The sequence below is a fragment of the Uloborus diversus genome, chromosome 2 (genome assembly GCF_026930045.1).
Source record: "Uloborus diversus isolate 005 chromosome 2, Udiv.v.3.1, whole genome shotgun sequence".
Lineage (NCBI taxonomy): Eukaryota > Metazoa > Arthropoda > Arachnida > Araneae > Uloboridae > Uloborus > Uloborus diversus.
This window is the reverse complement of record NC_072732.1, coordinates 57,758,191-57,772,892: the sequence shown is the minus strand read 5'-3', so window position 1 is coordinate 57,772,892 and position 14,702 is coordinate 57,758,191. Positions and strand designations below refer to the sequence as shown.

At 33.3% G+C, this 14,702-nt stretch overlaps 1 protein-coding gene across 1 annotated transcript in view; it reads right to left on the bottom strand.

Annotated features, from left to right (window-relative positions):
* Positions 1–10,615: 10,615 nt before the first annotated feature.
* Positions 10,616–14,702, bottom strand: part of LOC129217062 (THO complex subunit 4-like) — a 54,099-nt gene continuing 50,012 nt past the window's right edge. The window contains exon 6 of the mRNA XM_054851307.1: positions 10,616–10,851. The gene's annotated coding sequence lies outside the window, so the exon portion shown is untranslated. The remainder of the gene's footprint in view (positions 10,852–14,702) is intronic.

Here is a 14,702-nt window from a genome sequence, read left to right as displayed (position 1 = left end):
ACTTCCTATTTCTCTTGATTTGTTTGCTTGAAATTCCTTGGGTATTTCCGCTTTATTTTTTCTTAGGGTTCCTACATGTCAGGCCTTTCTCTTTCAGACATTCCACTAATTCAATGGAAGAAAACAAAGTATCTGCAGCAGGGTTGGCAAGGTTTTGGACACAACGGTAAAAACCACGGTAAAAACCCTGGTTTTTACCGTCCTGTCCAAAACCCTAGTGTCCAAAACTGTCCAAAACTATATTTTTAGAAAAATTATATTGTGTGAGAAAACATCAAAAACAGAATAAAATGTATCAAAGTAATGTTTTACATTGAACATTTATTCAATGAGAACATTCAACTTATTGATTCAGCTGATTTTAATCCAGTTACATAGAAATTGAATTCTTGATTAACATTTCAATTTGTATGAATGAGTTCATTTATTTGTTTATTTTTTGATAATAGTAACCAAATTTCCCTATGTTTATGCATGTGTGCACATGAAAGCAATGTTGGCAAGGTTTTTATCATCCTGTTCAAAACCTCTGTGTCCAAAAGTGTCCAAATTTTGAGAAACTATATTTTATAAGAAAATATCAAAAACAACAAAATGTGTCAAAATTATTTTTTTCACTATTTAATATGTTTATTCAAGGTGAACGAACATTCAAGTATGGTAACTTATTTATGCAACTGATTTTAATAATCTAGTTGAGTAGAAATTAAATTCTTCATTAAACATTTCAATTTGTATGCAGGAGTTTTTTTTTCCATTTACCAAATTTTTCGACATTTATGTGCGTGTGCAAAAGAAAATGTTCAAAATATACTGCAATAATCGACTTAAATGCAATAAATAACTTTTTTTTCTTGACCTTAATATTGCACATTTAATAACATTCCTTTGAGTTACAAATGAAACTGAAATTAGTTGTCTTGGTAGTGTTGTGAATTCCCTTTCAGAAGTCTACCAACTGTTACATAAGGAAGTTTTTATGTAATAGTAATTGGCAATTTTTTTTAAGTAAAATATTTTTTAAATGAACATTTTTAAGAAAAGTACTCATTATTTTGACCTCATTAATATTTATATTTATGCATTACAAAAATTGCAGTAAATACGAATTAATTAGATTACACCCCTTTAGCATCAGCTTCGTTTTGGACAGTTTAAGACAGTTTCGGACGGTAAAAACCCAACCCTGATCTGCAGTGATATTTCTATTGGATTTTTTAATCGGTTCTATTAGCTGAAGAACTGCTTGTGTTGGCTTGTGCAAATGTTTTTCATTTTCAGTAAGCCCGTGCCCATTAGAATCTTTTCCATCATATGTATATATGCGTTGTAAAGATAACTGTCCTTTGCATCACGAAGGCACATAATTTTTAGTCCATATTTAGCAGGCTTCTTTGGCATGTACATCTTAAACTTGCATCAACCTCTAAATTTCACGAGTATTTCATCCATGCATATACAATGGCTCCCGAAAGTGTTCGTACACCTACGACTTTCAATGAAATAGGCCCTTATCCATTGGTTAGAATTAATATTTCGGAATACGTATTTTATTATAAGATCTATGATCTATTTTTCACAAAACTACATGAAAATTTTTAATAAAACATTAAAGCTTTATTTTTTTAAAATGAAAAACCAAAAAGTGCCGGAAATTTTATATCACAAAAGTCTTCGTACACTTTGAAAAAATGTTGAAAAATTAGTAAATAATTTAACTTTTTACTAAGTTATTATTTAGTAGAATATCATGCAGTAACAACAACAGCTTTTAAACGTCTGGGAATAGATTTCATTGTTTTTTTCTTTCTTTTTTGTGCAATTCCTGAGTAAGTGTTTAGCCGCACTACGAGTCTTAATGTTTCTAGTTCGCTTTTTCGTTTCAGTGGTGTATTTTCGTAATCTAGCCACCAGATATCTCTAAATATGTTCCATTAAGTGTAAATCTGACGATTGAGGAGATATTTCTAAGCTAAAGGACAAATTTTGAGGCAACCAAACGCGAACGTGTACTTCTTATCGTTATGTTGATAAAAAACAAATTTGTTTCCGATTACCAAATTTTGGGCAAATAGTTTAACATTGTTTTTAAAATATTTAAATAAACAGCATAATTCATTATTTCATCAAAAAATTCCAAATTTCAAAGTCCTGATGCTGAGATGCATCCTCACACAAGAACACTTTCAACGTCCTGATTAACTGATCCTACTAGGTTCTTAAGATTAAATTCCTCATTTTTTTCTTCCATTTTCGATCATACAACAATTTAACCCAAAATGTCGAATTTATTTTCGTCTATAAGTAAGACGTGGTTCCAAAATGTTTTGAGCTTATTTATCATTGATTTTACGACGGAAAGCGTAAGCTTACTGTTTTTCGCACAAACAAGAAAATTTCTGCGGGACGAGGTCCCCTTTAATCCAGCTAATCAGAGAACTTGGCGAACAATTTTAGGTAAAAATTATACGTAAAATCTTTTATTCAATTCTGCAGAAACTTTTTCAGTTCTGAAATGTGTATTTTTCATATTTTTTTAAACTGTAAACCTCCGATCACGCTTTGTTAACTTTGACAGTTGACCTTTTCTTACCTTGTTTTCGATCCTATTCTTGTCTTTAAAGCATTTTATCAAGCACTTCACTACAGAATGTTATAAATTAACCAATTTAGAGACATTTCAAACCAATTTACGGCTACTGTGAGGGGAAAAAAATCAAATTTCGAATCGTGTTTGTTGTTTTCTACGCATACCTGCCATTCAAAAATAATAAGCAGAATATTAGAGACTAAAGACTAAACACACAAAAAAATAAAGGCAAATGACTTTATAGTATCATTACAATGCAAAAATAATAAAAAAACCACATATGATAATTTTAATTATGAATTTATTCGAAAATATTTCAGTGTACGATGACTTTTGTGGCGTATTTTTTCTGTCTCTTCGTTTTTTGACAAATTTCAAAAATAAAATCTGGCAATATTTTGAAAAAAACTACTGGGTTTTATTCAGAATGGCATAGGAATGATGTGAAAAAAAATTGAACTTCATATTCGAATTCAATTTTGCGTTATTTTGGTTTTACTACAAAATTTCAAGGTGTACGAACACTTTTGGGAGCCACTGTATATGCACCAAGGAAATAGTTGCTCTGACAATTTTTAATTACAATTCTAAAAATTTCAGAAAATGGTGCGATTTTGTCAGTTGCCATACGTTCTTTTCTTGTCTCTGGGTTATCGAATCGCAAACAACTGAGCAGAAATAAAAATCTTACTTTTGAAGTAACACAACAGTGTTGCCAGATTGGGGGAAATCTGGTGTTCTCTGGGGAAATGGGTTTTGAGGGGAAAACCTTGGGGAAAAAAGTTTTTTTCGTATTTAAATCTGCGTCAAGAAGTAGTGGGAACATTTTTTTGTATCAAACAGCGTTGGTTTAGCTTTGCTCAACTTTATGGAATTCGCTTGAAGGTGCATACCCCCATGCTACAAACTAATTCTTTGGTAAATTTCATGGAAATCGGCCCAATGGTCTAGACGCTATGCGCGTCATAGAGATTCTGACAGACAGAGAGAGATCCGGACAGAGAGACTTTCAGCTTTACTATTAGAAAGAAAGATAAAGATAAAGAAGACAAAAAAAAGAAAAAGCGAAAATGGGAAGAAAAAAAAGTTGGGGAATTTTATAAGAAAATTTGGCTATTTGGGGAGAAAAAAAAATTCAAAAGACAAAAATATTAGAGGAAGTCGATTCATTTTATGAAAATATTAGTGGAAAAATAATTTTTGAATTTGGGGAATTTTAATAGAAAACATGGCTTTTTGGGGAAAAGATGGAAGGGAATTGGGGAAATCTGGATTTGACCATCTGGCAACACTGTAACACAACGAAATATCTCCCTCCCAGTTCCATCAGTAGCAAACAAGCAATCGACATCCTTATGGTTGGACTTGAAAACTGCTGAAAGCAACAGCAGTTCGAGAAGAGCTTTCAGCGGTGGCGGCTCGTACTTTGAAAAAGTGAGGGGTCCAGATCATGGGTGTACCGCACCCCCTCCCATTCCCCCGGTTTCTGGAAAAAAAAAATGAATTAAAAAAAATATTTAAATTTTCTTTAAAAATTTTTTGCGTTAAATAAATAAAATTAAATTCTTTTTAAACACAGACAATCTACAAAATACTTAAACTGCTAAGTAAATCACGAAAGATATTAATCTCATGTTTATGTCCATGATTGCCGGAAGTGTGGTGCACTTTCAAAAACAAAATTTAATTTATAATATTGGGAAAAGCTGCTAAATACATCACAAAAATTATTTACATCCCGAAAATGATTAATCTCCCGTTTATGTTCAGTAAGCTTTCCGGCGCTGCTGTACGCCTCACTTGCAGTATTGGTAAGGGGGGGGGGGGGGAAAGGAGGAAAATAAATAAAAAGATATAAATTAGTGTCTGAAAAAAGTGAGGGGGCCCGGGCCCCCTCTGGCTCCTCCCACGAGCCGCCATTGACTTTCAGTTCAACTTCACCTGTGTCATTTAGCTCATGCCTGATTGGGTCTTTATATCGCATTTTACATTCAAATTTTCACATTAGTCCATTTTCGTACAACTGCTAAAATATTTTCATCAAACAGTAGGTTCCACGAGTTAATAAGATCTCTCTGCTTTCAATATTGTTTTCGCTGGGCCTCTTTCAAACCCGGTAGCTGGACTATAATGTGTTTTGGTGTTCTAATTGCTTTATTTGACTCGTTAGAAGACCACCGCAATGATTTTTTTCCATAAAAAAAATCTGAATCACTTGAATTATTTACTTCATCTTCGGAATTAGGCGTAAATAATACTTCTGCACTCGAATCATTATCACTTTCTATAAAATTGTCAGAATTCTCTTCCAAGTCCGAACATTCAATATCAAACCAATTTTTAACTAATTCTTCAATTTCAGCTTTAGTGAGATATTCTGGACGTTTCCTTGATTTGGTGCAATTTATTTTCTCCATAACTTCATAATTTTAAAAATGTGGGTAAAAAAAGCGTTCAAAATGACGGACGCATCTGCTGTGTGCGGTCTCACAGACCGCTTTCGAAAGAAAAGTCCCAAATCTAACCAAGAAACACAGCAATCAGAATGACCGTTGGAATGTAACCTTGAGGCATGGGTGCAAGACCTTCCGTCTCAGGACGGATTTCCGTCTTGGACAAAATTTCCGAGACGGAGGTCGGGACGGAAAGAAATTCGATGAATTTTCTTTCAGTTTTTACTAAAAAAGAAAAATTGAGTGTTTGAAAAATATGCTTTAACCACTAGATCGTTCCGTAACCACGAATTTACATCGACATTCTCTCGATTTTCCGCCATGAGCTTGTTTTGTTTGCAACGTGCTTTTGGAGGAGTGGCTTTTTAGACTCACGCCGTTTGACTTTTTTTTTTAATGTGTAAACTCTGTTATTTCTAATTCACTGCATTGCAGACAGCGGAGTTGCTCGCTATTCTCCCTGATTTTTCGAAATAATCGTCTCTAATTGAAATTTTAGCCTTTTCTCTCGCTATTTTCGATTATCCTTTCGTTTTTTTTGTTCATTAGTAGTTTTTTTTTGCAAACTTTACACGCATAAGTGATAATTATCTGCGCTCTTAAAATGTCTTCAAGTTGAATCTGAATCATCGATTTAGAGTGATAGCTGATGATACGAAATGTTTACACCACAACAAAGGGCATCCAAAGGGAATTTTAGAAAGAATCGGAGTGAAATTTCAAGCTGGTTTGAAACATCGATGGGCAACCGTTCCTGCAGTTTTAACAATAGACTTGAGGAATTACAAAATTCCAATGTCATTCAATACAACATTCGCTAGAATGGAAATAGGGTTGGGGAGGGGGGGGGGGGAGAGAAAGAGAAAGGAAAGAAGAAAAATAACGGCAGCACGAGTTTGCGAAAAACCGTGCTATTGCAAAGAGGGTAAGTTCGCAAATTAACGCACAATATTGAGGTCTTAAAACGTTTATATCTTGGACAATCCAAGAGGGGGGGGGGGGCTACTCAAGGGCTGCAGTATAAAATATTGAAAAACTGAATTGAAAGCCATTTTTGAAGCTAGGAGTGCTTTAGGATTTCTCCTCCGCAAACTCTTAAAAATTTAAAAGTCAAAATGGTTTGGGCTGTCTTTAATGATGTAAAGGTGGTGAGGGGGAGGTTTAAAAAAATATAAAACTGGAGTATTAAAAACACTAATTTAGGCAATTTTTGGTGAATTTATGAGAGATGGTTTTGGTGTTCTAACATGAAAATGTTGTAGCTGATGTATTAAAAACTCTTTGAGACTATACTTAAATGGACCTAAGAGAAAGGGAATTTGGGACCCTCTCCCGAAAAGTGTTTGTAATTGAAGTCATAAAACTTTTAGGTTGTCTTTAGTAATGTCAAGAAGGGGGGGGGGGGATCTCTTTAGGCGAAATTCCGAAAGTGGAGTCTTAAAAGTGCAACTTTAGACCGTCTTGGGGTTCGGGGTCCCCCTTCCCCGAAAATTATTCAAAGCTGAAGTATTCAGAACCATGGGCGCCCATATGCAAAATTTAAAGGGGGGCTCAGATATTTTATCCATGGTTTAGCAGGATATTTTCCCCGTAGAGACCGATTTCAGTACAGATAAGAGTTATTTAAATTTGATATTTTTAACAACCTATTCAATATAGGCTAGAGAAGAAATGTTTTTCAGTTTTGCAAAGAAAAAAGTACTAAAAGCAAGGAAGTTCTAATTTTAAAGGGGGGGGGGGACTTGAGCTCCCACTTGCCCCTGTTTGGGTGCCCTTGTTCAGAACTCAGCTTTAGATCATCTTTGGAAGCCTTAATAAGGGGGAATTCGAAGACTTTCTCTCAATAAATTTTGGACCTTAAATTCTTAAAACTTCTGTGATGAAAAGGGGAACCGCAAATTTAAGTCAAATTTAGTGAACTTAGGGGAAGGAGTTCGGGTGCTCTCTCCCTCGAAAATTTCTCCATGCCGAAGTATTGAAAGGCTATTTTGGCTATTTTTGAGTGGAATTCAGGGGAGGGGGGGGGGGGGGGTCTTTCTCGAAACATTTTTGAAATTTTAGTCTTAAAATTTTGGGGAGTTGCTCTTTTAATAGAAAAATAAATCTCAAACACAAACTTACATTGCCTTTATTAAACACAATGAGAGGAGGAGGGGGGGGGGGGGTATTCCGTCGTCTAGCCCGAAATATTTCCGTTTCTAAAATTTTAAGAACTTTGTTTTGGGTTATCTTTGTATGATTTAAGGGGTAGGGTATAGGAAGCTTCTTTCAAAAAGTTTCCGAAATTTAAGTATTAAAACTTTCTCGTAAGTCATGTTTTAGGTAAGGAAGGGTACTATTCCTAGAAAAAAATTTAGAAACTGCATCCTTAAAAATTCAAATTTAGGACACTAGTGGTGAACTCAGAGGAAGGGGTTCGGGAGTTCTCTTTCAAAAATTTTTTGATGCTGAAATATTTAGAATGCCACTTTAGGCTATATTTGAGTGCCTTAAGAGGGATGTGATTCGGGTGCCCTGCCTGGGGTAAGGATTCAGTTACCCTATTTCTTTTTTTAATTAATAAATATTGGAAAGTGTACCTCGTTTAAAAAATATATCTACTTTACTGAAGCGGTTTTTTTATTGCTAATTTCACCACCTGCTATCTAAAAAAGAATTCTTTTTCAAATGAATACTGTATGGGGGAATGGTGCCAGTCCATTATCATTAGTCGCCCATACCCTTCCCCCACATTTCCTTCTTTTCTGGCGCTACCTTGGGAAACTTTCCGATCAGAACTGATTTATGTTGCAAAAGTGAAAATCTTTGTCCCAAGCGATCTTATTGCTTGCAATAAAAATATTTACGATCGGCAAAAAACTAATGGCGGGCAGCTGCAAACGATTTTACCCCTTCCTTTTAAAACATCGCCTAAAATTGCGTTTTTAGAACTTCAATTTCGAAATATTGCTGAAGTAGGGTTCCTGAACTCCAGCCCTTCGATAACGCATTCAAAAAGCATATAAACGTATTAAAAAAGGAGTGCAATTTCGTTTTTAAAGCTTCAATTTCGGGAAGAGCCCAGAGCGCCCCCCCCCCCCCCCCCCCATCTTTCTCTATTATTTTTGAGGGTCGCCCAATATTGATTTTGGGACTATCAGTTTGAAATAATTGATGTAAGAGTCCCTAAGCCTCCTTTCCCTGAACGTTACCAAAATGGTCTACCATTGCGTTTTTTGGACTTCAATTTAAAAAAAATTCTGGGGGAGAGTTCCCAGACCCCCCGTTATTGGCGGTTTTTGAAATTACGATATCAAAACGCTTAAATATTACAATTTAAAGACTTAAAACAGCATACAACTGTCGAGTTCAAAAAACAATGGAACTCTTTTTTTTTAAATATTTCTGTTGTGTTAAGAAACTATCGTTTTATTTAGTCTGTCAACATAATTGCCTTTTGCTGTTCACTTAGTCTTTTGGATGGTAGATCAGCATACCGCTTTCCTTCCATCAGTAAATACATTTTTACAAATGGTAAAAGTTTCATGTTTCTAGATTAGGCAAATACTGCGAATGGATGATGGTGGAAATGGAAATGTGATTTCTAGTAAAAATATCATAAGTGTCAATTTATCTGGAACAAAGTATAAACAGACTTTGAGACTCAAATTTTAAGCCAGAATGCATGACTTGTTTTGGATTTATTCAATTCCATTCATTTTAATGACGATTTTCGCTGATCTTTGATGAATTCGCTCAGTTTTGATAGTGTCTTTGCTGAATAAGAGCAGATCAAGTGGGGAGGTGTTGGGGTCATGCTGCTGTAAGTGCAGCAGTGATTTAATTTACCAATTTGATTTGGTTTTCTAATTTTTTGCTCTTTTTCTTTAACTTTAGCTAATTTTCTTGATTTCCCTTTGGTATAAAGGTAAAGCTGATATCAGTACTTTGTGTGTGTGTGTGGGGGGGGGGCTGATATGATTTGCGAATTGGGTAATTACAATAGAATATTATTGTGAAGAATCACTCAAACCATGTTTTTCTCATTTTTAGAAATTTAAGAGACTTTTTCCAGCACCCACACAATCATATTACTCTGGTTAGACATCAGAACTCATCCCTCACATAACTCCCCCTTTGAGGGAGGAGTTATGTCAGAGGGCTACAAAAATTCTCATTTTAATAAAAGCTTCACTTTTTTAAAAGGAATCAGAAGTGTTATGCATGTATTACAAAACTTGACAAAATAGAAACAAAACCAGCAATTCAGAACTTAACGTAATAAATGATTGCGCTCAGATTGGTCCTGAAATTTTCTTTTACAAGTTTTTAAATTGAGGTTTAGGGCAAAAAGAAAAAAAAAGTATTTAATTGCATTTAATCAAAGTATTGAAAAGGAAAAAAAAAAATATTTCCCTTGTTTTCCCACTATGTAGAAGTATGAAAACTGCAAACAAATGGAACTTATTAAAATAACTAATAGCCAAACTCACAGACTGAGTATGACAAACTCGCTCCATAGCATGCGTTATGGCATTATTTCATTGTTAAAGCACCAAAAATTCAGTGAGTTATTTATAATTGGGAAATATTTTTGGCAATGTTTGAACAGGCAGGGAAAGGTTTTATTCTGACAACACTAAACTGGATCTGTTAACTGTTTTACTGGTTAAAATTAAAACTATCAAAAATATCACCGAAAATGCAATTGCTTTGTTCAAATGTAGAAGCAGTTTTCACCCATCATACCATTAAGGGCGATTTTCTAGTTTTTTAATAAGCTATGACAAATATTAATAACTAACATGATTGTTGGAATTTTGACTCTTTCTCGAAAAAAAAAATCCTTTTGGGTGGAAATACTTGAAAACTTCCCACACTAATATTTGCAAAATATAGATGCTAAAAATATGCAATTCATTAATTCAAGAATTTTTCTCAACTATTCCATGGTTTTTTCATAAGTCACCAACCTATTTTTTTTAAATTTTTTTTAATTGTATCTCCAGAATAAAATTGCCATACCTGCCAAGTTCTTAGATACTTTTTTGCATACAGAATGCAAAAAAGATCATGGTTTAATTCACTACCATGAAAAAAAATATTTTTTGTTTTCTGGTGCAAAATTGGTTTACGTATATGGCTATTTCCTAAATCATGAAGACTTTCACATAGTACAACAGAATGTGTTCCAAGGTACAGTAGGATGTTGTACTTTGGGACAGCTTGAAACTTTAAAAATTAAAATATTGCCAGCCATTTAAAGTAAACTGTCTGAATTTTTAAAAATATATTGCATAGAAGTATGTTGGTATGTGACTTAGTTTTTAAATTTGATTAAAATAATTGATGTTGAAAATGAGGATATAAAAAGTATCCCAAGGTACAACACTCTCCCCTAATTATAATTAAGCTTTGATTAATGAGTATTTGATAATGATTTCCTCAAATGTTCATTCAAAAAATATTTTACTTAAAAAAATTGCCAATAACTTTATTACATGAAAACTTCCTCACGTAACAATTGGTACAGTTATGTAAGGAAATTCACAACACTGCCCTCAAACCTGTTAATCCTCCACTGTCTGTTGAATGATTAATAAATTAAACACCATTTTTTAATGTAACAATTTATTTTGAAATGGACAATATGAAATGATTAATACATAATTATGATATAAAATGAGTGTAATGACACATGACTCAAAATCCATTACATAACTGCTTAACAATAGCATACATATCTGCACTAGTCCTTTATAAATGCAGCTGTTTAAACAATGCAACAGTTATCACTTGATGTACATAAAATCTTGCAATATCCTCTGCCTGAAAAAGTTAAAAGAATTGAATTAAAATATTAATTATGACAACAAAGTATCACTTAATAAAACTAGTTAACAAAATTTAAACATCAATATTATATGCTTGTAAAAATTAAACGAACAAAAATAAAATTTAAATTTTGACATCTTGAATTCAAATTATGTTTTTCGCAAACATAAGTGTGTGTGTATGTAGGCGTGTGTGTTTGTGTCTGTGTGCAGGCATGAGTGTGTGGGTATGTTTGTATGTGTGTGTATATGCGGGTGCCTGCAGTGTTGCCAGATGGTCAAATCCAGATTTCCCCAATTCCCTTCCAATTTTTCCCCCAAAAAGCGATGTTTTCTTTCAAAATTTCCCAAATTCAAAAATTATTTTTCCACTGATATTTTCATAAAATGAATCTACTTCCTCTGATAATTTTTTGTCTCTTGAAATTTTTTTTTCCCCCAAATAGCCAAATTTTCTTATAAAATTCCCCAACTTTTTTTTTCTTCCCATTTTCGCTTTTTTTTTTGTCTTCTTTATCTTTTTATTATCTTTACTAATAATAAAGCTGAAAGTCTCTCTGTTCGGATCTCTCTCTCTGTCAGGATCTCTGACGCACATAGCACCTAGACCGTTCGACCGATTTACATGAAATTTGGCAAAGAATTAGTTTGTAGCATGGGGGGTGTGCACCTTAAGGCGATTTTTTGAAAATTCAAATTTATACTTTTTCTATTCTAATTTTAAGAAGGCGTGTGGGTGCCACTAGTCATAAATACAAAGCGCTCTGATCGAGAGATAAGAAATAACCAAATTTTTTTTTCTACTCCCATTTACTAATCTGCTTCTGTATGTACATTTAAACTATGATTTTTATATATATTTACCCAAGAACATTCTTCATCACGCTTATTTATGCCTGTTTCACATAACAACTAGTTACTCACGCAGAACTATTAATGCAAATTCTGTACCATAATATTGCACATATTGCGAAATGCAAAATTCCATAAAGTTGAGCAAAGCTAAACCAACACAGTTTGATACAAACAATGTAACTACCAGATGTCAAGACGCGAATTTAAATATGAAAAAAATCACGAGGTGTTTCCCCCCCCCCCCCAGGTATTCCCCAAGAAAAAATTTTCCCCAAAGAATTCCACTCAAAACCCATTTCCCCAGAAAGCACCAGATTTCCCCAAAATGGGGAAATTTCCCCCAATCTGGCAACACTGTTGTGTAGGAAATTGACGCAACCTGGAGACTGTTTTCGCTATAAGAGCAGCATTGGCAGGGGCCCGGTCGACAGTGCTGCAGCGGGAGGCGGGGGGAAAATAAAATCATATGCATTTTTAGAATGTATTGCTCTAAATTTAACTATACTGTGTTATACAATCTAAACTTCAACTGATAAAACTACATCAATCCCTCTTTCTGTGTGTGCAACAGATTTTCAGACTCATGCAATATTACTTGTACTCCAAAAGCAGTTCAGAACAAAATAAAAATTTGCAGTTTTTCTTTACACCATGACTACTATTAAGAAAAGTAATGGTTTAACATATTTTACACAAAAAACATAAATGATGATGGAAATCTTCGAGTGCTTTGCTTAAAGCAAAGTATAAAACAAAATCACATCTTATAACATATTTATAAATCTTAAATATTTACTGAATATTTAGAGAACTTATCCTAATTTAAAAAGTAAGCTGAATGGATTCATTAGTTCCGATTGCTTTATTATGAAGATTTTTTGCCTTCTTCATCTCAATTGAACGATTGAATCTGTTTTTGAACTTTTGTTGACTCTTTGTTGATTAACATAGAAAAACTGTCAAATTTCAAGAATTAAAAATGTATGAAAATTATAATTCTAGGAAATTGAGGTACTACTGTTTCCCAGAATTATAGTTAAAGGATTGGTGGTTGTAGCTGAGGGAGGAGGAGAGGGGGAGGTTAAGCGTTAAATCTAATTTAAATTATGCATTTGTATTAAAACTGTTTTACTTATACCTATATTTAAAAAATAGTTCTGCTATGAAATGAAAGTAGCTAAAAAGTTGCTTTTTCATCTATTGAATGAAATATATGTCTATTTCATAGAATTAAGTAATTAATATTATAAATCATATTAAAGAAATTAATACTGAGAAATTTTGAAAGGTTTAAAAAAAAATCTACTCTATATATATAAAAATGGACTTTGGTAAATTTGTTCCCTAAGATCTCAGAAACTACGCGGCAGATTTGGCTGAAACTTTCACCGTTTGTTCGTTTTGGTACTGGGGAGGTTTGTAGACTAGTTCGATAAAAATCCGATTGATAGTTCCTTTTTTATTCTAATTTGTCCAAATTTTCGCATAAATGCCCCAATATAACGGTTAAAAAATACGTGCACATATTAAAATTATGTGTCCATCGAAAGCGCTTATTTTTCTGCTGAAGATGGCATCTGTTAGAAAGTTCTAAGTTGTATGAAAAACGAGTTATGGGCTTTTTTTGTTCCATGTTCGAAGGCTTTCCTCAACTCAATTCATTATTTAGTGTATCATCTCAACTCCCAGTTCATAGTTAGAATTGTTGAATGTTTTTGTGTTTCGTCTGACTGTTTGAGGCTTTTCTCAAGTCAAATCTTAAAGTAACGTTTTTTCCCCAAGATTGGCTAATAATAGCTATAGATTTGGTTGATTATTTTCCACTTAAACGGAACTTTAGTGTAATTAATGGGGTTTTTTTTATTATTTGTGCTGATTGGATTTTTTAATCATTATCCAATCTGACAGCAGAAACCTCGCCAAAATTTATGCAGAAAGATTTCAGTAGCGGATGCATTTGGCAATTTCTTCAACTGTCGCGGTTTTTGAAGTCAAAGACTACGTAATAATGTTTGTCAGCTTTCACCATGTAAACAAAATATCGTCAATCAAAGAATCTTCAAAAACTTTTTTTACTGTAAAATAATCCAGCAACTAAATTAGGCAAATCCATAAACAGCACAAAAACTTCCATTAATGTGACTTTGTGCACAAATTCAAACCATCGCCAAATTTTACTACTTATTTTGGAAACATTACGGATGAAATTGTTCAGCGCCATTTTATGGTGATGAAAAGTATTTTAGCATATGGCGACAATATCTCCTTGACAAAAATTAGTAACATACCGTTTTACAAAGTAAGGAGGGGGAGCATTATCCAAGGTATCCCAAAACGATTCCCGCAAATTCGGTAATATTTTAAATCGCACCTAGAACCCACAATAATTGAGATTTTCCAAAATAACTAAAGCAAGTTTAAGGGGATCACGGGCGTGCGGCTACATTTTTTTAAACAGTTCGTTCTTCAACAGACATACAGAGAAGGTAAGACTCAATGTAAAAAAAAACGTATTAACTGATAAATCTTTTTAAACATGTGAAGTTTAATTTCACATATTTCGGAAATTCTTCAAATTTGTATACGCTTAAATTTTGTGTTTTCGTTTCTAAATGAATACTATTTTGCTCTTTTTACTTACTGCTACTTTAGTTTTATGAGTAAGGAAGAAACTAGATTTTAAGTCACGTCAAAAAGGTGTGTTTTAAGTTCTTTCACTTAAAACAGAAAACAAATGCAAGTAACGATTGTTTCTGATAATTATTGCTAACCCAGGCAACGCCGGGTATTTTTGCTAGTTTAATATAAAAATCAAATTTAAATTAAAAAAAATCCCACTTTTTTTGGAAAAAATAATTAAAAAAAATCACAAGCCCTGTTAAAACACACCTGGCAAGTTAAAAAATAAATGCTGTTTAATGAATTCCAAAAACTAATTACACATCACTTAAGAATGATAGATTTAATTTTTAGGGCCTTTGACTACAAAAT